Source organism: Arachis duranensis, chromosome 2, assembly GCF_000817695.3.
Source record: "Arachis duranensis cultivar V14167 chromosome 2, aradu.V14167.gnm2.J7QH, whole genome shotgun sequence".
In the NCBI taxonomy this organism is placed as follows: Eukaryota; Viridiplantae; Streptophyta; class Magnoliopsida; order Fabales; family Fabaceae; genus Arachis; species Arachis duranensis.
In genome coordinates this window covers 36,263,913-36,271,790 of record NC_029773.3, presented here as the reverse complement: position 1 = coordinate 36,271,790, position 7,878 = coordinate 36,263,913, and positions in this window count along the sequence as shown.

Below are 7,878 nucleotides of genomic sequence, written 5' to 3'. Positions count from 1 at the left end.
AATAATAATAAATATTATTATTAATATTATTATTATTATTATTATTATTATTATTATTATTATTAATGATAATAATAATAATAAGGTAGTATAACTAATCTCTTGGTCGAGCCACGTGCACAACGCCATTTAATCGGTACATGCGAGCTTCGTCTTCCATGGTTCCACCACCCAAATGGTTCAAAACCTCAAAGCCTCCCCTAGATTCTCTCTCAACCTCCCAGATTCAAAAATTTTGGTTTGCCACAAATGGGATCCGTGATGACTTAACGCGGATTATGTATTTATATTACTCTAAGCATAAACCGTGGTAACCAACAGGGTTTTATGCTCACAAAGTTTCCTCATAAACCGTGGTAAAGAAGAACGGTTTCTGCCAACCCTTTTTCATGCATAATCTGTGGTAAGCAACTGCGGTTTATGTTCATTGTTTCCTACCTGTAAACCGTGCTAACCTCCCACGGTTTATGTATAAATTAGAAAACGTGGTTACCTACCACGGTTTACATAATAATGAATCAGGACACTCATGTAAACGAATGGAAAATGTTGTATTTGAGTAAAGAATCCTTTGAATCATTTTAATCAAGTAACGCTCGGTAAAATAATATGATTAATATTGTTACCTGTTAAAACTTCACATTTTATCACATAATTTTTAATATTCCTTAGTAACATTACTGAAATACTATCATTGGGTATTATTTTATGTGAAGAGAAATTATAACAATTTTTGTTATTCAATATATAATTTATTCTATTGAAAAATAAATTATTATCTCCTGAATTGGTAAATATATTTTTTTTAATTTCTTACACAATTTTATATGGCAATAATTGTAAAAAAATGCAATAACTATATTATCCAACAATATAATATACAAAATATTTTTTTGTTTTGAAATTAAGTCTGGTTAGTGAGATAAAATTTAAAATAATGTGTTATGTTCTTATTCAAATTTAAATTTGAATTTAGAATTGATTAACAACTCACCTTTTTAAATTTCAATAACAAAAAAAAATTAGTTTGGCGCAAAATATTTAGCATTAAATGATTTTAATCATTTAAATTTTAATTACCAAAAATTGGATTAAAAATTAATTATAACTTAATAATCGATAATATTATATTAGTACGTAAATAATATCTAATGTATAATTTATTTATTTTTTTGACATGGTTAATATATAATTTATTGAGAGTTAATTTATTGTAACTTATACATTAGTAAATAATATTTAAAACTTAAAAGAGAAAAAAAAGATAATTAATTTTTTTAATTTAAATTAAAAAATCTCCTGTAAGTATATCCAACTTTTATATATACTAAATGTTATAATATTTAATAATATAGTATTTATCACAACAATGTCTAAAAATATTAACCCAAGATATACTTGGGCCCAATAAGATCCACAAGCAAGTAAGATCAACTTAGACCCAATTTTAGGATACCGAATCTAACTTAGATTTATTATTTTAAGGTGCAGATAAAGTTTGTAATACTCTCATTATAAGAATATCACACATCCGACTGCACTACTTTGATAGCAAAAATGTTACGATGACTTAACTATATATAAGTATAATAAGTAAGAGTCTTTAAATAAAATGAAGCTTAAAATAGAAGACACTTTTTTTAAAACAAACATGCATACATATGTATATAAATACAATTACATCATCATAATATTCTATATTTTTAGAAAGAGTAGCTTGTACAAATATGATTAACGAACGGACTTTTACTAGTAAAGAATTCACAAAAGTAATCACGTTGTAAGTATAGTTTCTAAACCAACAAAAATCTTTTCGTACAAAAATTTGGTTGTTGGTGGACGAAATTGTGATCCTCAAAATTGGTCTCTTTGTATTTGTATGAAATCAAAAATACCCCAAAGAGATCATGGTATGATGAACTGGGATCTTAATAATCCCTGGTAATGGCACCAACAGCTTAGTGTTGTTGTTGGACCAAAAGAGTTACAGGCACTATTAGAGAAGCTCACAACTCCGTTCAACTTAACCAGCAAGTGTACTGAGTCATCCAAGTAATACCTTACGTGAGTAAGGGTCGATCCCACAGAGATTGTTGGTATGAAGCAAGCTATGGTCACCTTGTAAATCTCAGTTAGGCAGATTAAATAGTTTATGGTGAGTTCGAAAATTAATAATAATCAGAAAATAAAATAGGATAGAAATACTTATGTAAATTAATGGTGGGGATTTCAGATAGGCGTGTGGAGATGCTAGAATCCTCTCGGATCTCTATTTTCCTATTACATTCATCCAATTCTTCTTACTCCTTTCCATGACAAGCTGTATGTAGGGCATCACCGTCGTCAATGGCTACTTTTCATCCTCTCGGGAAAATAGTCCTATGCGCTGTCACTGCATGGCTAATCGTCTGAAGGCATCACCCTTGACAATGGCTACATCCCATCCTCTCAGTGAAAATGGTCCAAATGCTCTGTCACAGCACGGCTAATCATCTGTCGGTTCTCAATCAGGTTGGAATAGAATCCATTGATTCTTTTGCGTCTGTCACTAACGCCCAGCATTCAGGAGTTTGAAGCTCGTCACAGTCATTCAATTCCGGAATCTTACTCGGACTACCACAGACAAGGTTAGACTATCCAGATTCCCGGAATCCTACTCGGAATACCACAGACAAGGTTAGACTTTCTGGATTCCCATGAATGCCGCCATCTATCTAGCTTATACCACGAAGATTCTGTTGGGGAATCTAAGAGATATGTGCCCGGCCTAAGGTAGAACGGAAGTGATTGTCAGTCACGCGCGTTCATAGGTGAGAATGATGATGAGTGTCATGGATCATCGCATTCATCAAGTTAAAGTGCAACGTATATCTTGGAATAAGAATAAAAGAGAATTGAATGGAAAGTAACAGTAATTGTATTGAAACTTGAGGTACAGCAGAGCTCCACACCCTTAATCTATGGTGTGTAGAAACTCCACCGTTGAAAATACATAAGTAAAAGGTTCAGGCATGGCCGAATGGCCAGCCCCCTAAAACGTGATCAATAGCCTCCTAAGATGAAGAATAAAACAAAACTGAGACCAAAGATGTATGTGGTCAAAAGATGACTAATACACTAGTAAAAAGTCTTATTTATACTAAACTAGCTACTAGGGTTTACATGAGTAAGTAATTGATGCATAAATCCACTTCCGGGGCCCACTTGGTGTATGTTTGGGCTGAGCTTGATCTATCCACGAGCTGAGGCTTCTCTTGGAGTTGAACGCCAAGTTATAACGAGTTTTGGGCGTTCAACTCCGGGTTGTGACGTGTTTCTGGCGTTTAACTCCAGACAGCAGCATGTACTTGGCGTTGAGCGCCACTTTACGTCATCAATTCCCGAATAAAGTATGGACTATTATATATTTCTGGAAAGCTATGAATGTCTAATTTCCAACGCTGTTGAGAGCGTGCCATTTGGAGTTCTGTAGCTTTAGAAAATCCATTTTGAGTGCAGGGAGGTCAGATTCCAACAGCATCAGCAGTCCTTTGTCAGCCTCCTATCAGAGTTTTCTTCAAGTCCCTCAATTTCAGCCAGAAATTACCTGAAATCACAGAAAAACATAGAAACTCATAGTAAAGTCAAGAAATGTGAATTTAACATAAAAACTAATGAAAACATCCCTAAAAGTAGCTTGAACTTACTAAAAACTACCTAAAAACAATGCCAAAAAGCGTATAAATTATCCGCTCATCAGTTGTCACAAGTAACAAACCTCTAATAGAATTGATAACCGAAGTATTTAAACCTCGGGTCATTTCTCAACAAATTGCAGGGAAGTATGCTTATAATTTGTTATGGAAAAGTGTGTTTTGGGTTTTTTTAAGATAAGAAGCAAGAATAGTAAATGATAATGAAAATCAAATGACCAGAAAAGTTCTTGGCAAGGTATGAGAACTGGAAATCCTATCCTAGTTATCCTTATCAATTGTGATGAGAATTGTTCATTTCTCCTACTTAGTTAACCCTCAACGAATGAAGGAAAGTCAAGTGGACTAATCAATTTGATTCCTCAAGTCCTAGTCAACTCCTAAGGAAAGACTAGCTTTAGTGGAATCCAAATCAATCAACAACTTTCAATTATCAATCAACAAAGGAGTTTGATAACTCAAGTGTCACCAATTACTCAACCAAGCCAAGAACATAAAATCCTACTCTAACATCCTTCTAAGCATTTTGTTAAGTACTTGGAGGGCAAAACATAAAAATATAGAAGAGCAATAAGAGATAATAAAATCCAAAGAATCAATTGCATTAATATAAAAATTGAATCTAACATCAAAAGTTCACAAACTAAAGTAATAACAATGAGTAATCAATAAGAGTAGAAGAGAAATCCTAAATCCTAAAAGCTAGAGAGAGGAGAGAGCCTCTCTCTCTAAAAACTACATCTAAATTATGAAAACTGAATGCAAAGTTGTATATGAATGAATGGATTCCCCCACTTTGTAGCCTCTAATATGTATTTTCTAGGCCAAAAACTGGGTCAAAAATAGCCCAGAAATCGCTCTACATCCAGCACGTGCGCATGTCACGCGTACGCGTCGTCCACGCGTACGCGTGGATTGAACTTTCGCCAGGTCACGCGTACGCATGATCCACGCGTGTGCATCACCCAACAGCCAGCAGCTATGACAAATTATATATCGTTGCGAAGCCCCGGATGTTGGCTTTCCAACGCAACTAAAACCGTCTCATTTGGACCTCTGTAGCTCAAGTTATAACCGTTTGAGTGCAAAGAGGTCAGGGCTGACAGCTTTGCAGTTCCTTCAATTTCTTGTATTCGTTTCACTTTTGCATGCTTCCTTTCCATCCTCTAAGCCATTCCTGCACTGTGATCTCTGAAAACACTTAACACACATATCAAGTCATCAAATGGTAATAAGAGAGGATTAAACATAGCAAAATTAAGACGAAAGAAGCATGTTTCCAATCATAGCACAAAATCAGGAAGGTAAATGTAAAACATGCGATTTCTATGAATAAGTGTGAGATTAGTGGATAAAATCCACTCAATTAGGCACAAGATGTACCACGAAATAGTGGTGCATCAAATCTCCCCACACTTAAACATTAGCATGTCCTCATGCTAAGCTCAAGAGAAGCTATAAAGAGTGAAGAGGAATGGTAGAAAGTATGAGATGCAACCTATATGCAACTATATGCTAAGATATTTCTGTCTGCTTAGTTAAAAGTAAGTAAGCTCTTCAAGACAAACATAAATCAGATTTCACTAATTCAAATTATACAATAAAAGACAAGTAAACTTGTAAGAAGATAGCTCATGAAAGCAGAGAACATAGAATCAAGCATTGAACCCTCACAGGAAGTGTATATGCACTCTAATCTCTCAAGTGTTTAGGGTCAATCACTCTACTCTTCTCTAATCATGCTTTCTAAAACTTTTTTCTTTATCTAACCAATCAACAAGTATTTAGTATACCAATGCAAACATCATGAGGTCTTTTCAAGGTTGTAATGGGGCTAAGGTAAGGGTGATGATATATGTATGGCCAAGTGAGCTAAAATATGAATCTTTGATTAACCTAAGCTTTCACCTAACAGACTTACACACTCTATGTAACTCTAAAATCATGCCTAACTACCCAAAATTCTCACTTTTGCATTACATACTCATGTACCAAATTATCTTTAATTTTATCGCATATGCATTGATCGTTTATTAAACTTAACATTGGGGTAATTTTGTTCCCTTATTTATTTATTTATATTATATATCTTTTTTTTCTTTTTTTTCTTTTTTTCTTTTTTTCTTTTTTTTTTTTTGAAAATATAAAAGTAAACATAACATATCAATGCACATGGACTTTTAATTTTTCTGATCTCACATGAGTAGGTATCCAAATTCCCAATATTTAAATAAAGTAGAAGCAATACACATTCCCTATCAACCCATGTTCCCACAGTTTCTCCACACTTAGTTGACATATAATCTCTAACTCAAGCTAACCAAAGATTCAATTTGGGGTAATTAATTTGTTTTTCCGCTTAAGGCTAGTGATGTGGTAAAATACAGAATAAATGGGGATTAAAAGGCTCAAGGTGGCAAACAAAGGTGATTGAAAGGGTAGGCTATTTAGGGTAAGTGAGCTAACAACAAATGATAGCCTCAATCATATGCAAGCATGTAAATACACTAAACAATGGACATATAGAATGGAACAAAATATAGATTATAATCATGGAGAAGAAAACGCACAAGAATAAAAATTTATGGCTAAATAATGTAACCATATAATTAAGCTCAAGTCTCACAGGTTGTGTGTTCTTAGCTATAAACTATGTTCCAAATACAATCTTCAAACAAGTTTAACACAAATTTTTAATTTAAATTAGTGAAATATTGTAAAAAAGGTCTTGAAAATAAACTTATTACTTTAACTAAGTAGTGGTAAAATATGCACAAAAATCAAACAAACATGCAATCAAACATGCAAATGCAACAATAAACTATAAAGAAAATTAAACAATGGTGTTGAAAAGAAGGTAACTAACTAACCTGTGGAAGTCAGTATCGACCTCCCCACACTTAAAGATTGCACCGTCCTCGGTGCATGCAGAGATGTACAAGTGGACAGGGGTTGTGAGCTACAACTGCTACTCTTTCTCTAAAGAATGTGCATATGGACTTGTTTGTCGCTCCATTTAGAACTGCTCTGTTTCCCTTCTTGGTGGCCATCCTAAAAGAAGAGAAAAAAGGAAGAAGAATAACCCACGAACAAAGGTATGAAAAGAAATAAAATATATGTGGGCTAGTTCCAAATAATAAGGTTCTCAACTACATGGTAGTTACAACATGTAAGTGAGAAAATAATAGAAGCACATGGCATGTCAACTAAGTAGCAAAAAAGTCAAGGAGCACCCAAAATAATGCAAGAAATATGCAACAGTTGAGTAAGAAGATTTTTAACACTAATGTGAAAACAACAAATATAGAAAAGAAAAGGAGAAGAAATAACGAAGTTAAAATGCCATGAATACGAGTATGCAACTGTAACAAATAGAAGAAAAGAAAGGGAATAAGGATGAGAGATGAGGAGAAAAGAGTGGGAAAGGAGGAAAGAAGGAGAAAAGAGTAAAGATAGAAGAAGAAAAAGAATGGAGAATAAAGAAGAAAGAAAAAGAAAGAAGGAAATTAGGATTTGGAAAGATAAGATAAGAAGAACAGGGCTGCGCAGGGTTCTGGGCGTGTTGCGCACACAACGCGCACGCGTGCTCCACGCGTACGCGTGGGTTGCGTAGAGGGGGAGGTGACGCGTAAGTGTCGCTCACGCGTATGCATGACCATGTTTGTGCTTCTCGTGCGAGGGCATCGTGGTGCTCTGACAAACCCCATTTGTAGGGTCTATCTTGTATTGATTTTTGGGGATTTTATCACCTTTCACCCACATTTATTCAATAAAATAGCATGGTTTTGTATATTCTCCTTTAATTGTGCTTAAGAGTGAAAACATGCTTTTTAGGACTTAAAATAGCTAAATCTAATTCTCCTTGATTCCATTAGATGCCTTGATATGTTTGTTAAGTGATTTCAGATTTAGGAGGCAAAGATTGGATCAAGGGAATGAAGAAAAAGCATGTAAAGTTGGAGAACTCATGAAGAAATGAAAGAACCGGAAAGCTGTCAAGCCGACCTCTTCGCACTTAATTGACCATAACTTGAGCTACAGAGGTCCAAATGATGCGGTTCCAGTTGGGTTGGAAAGCTAACATCCGGGGCTTCGAAATGATATAAATTTTGCCATATGTTGCTTCGCGTTCAAGGGCGCGCACGCGCACTTTGCGCGCGCGCGCCGATTCTGTCCGTGGCCCACT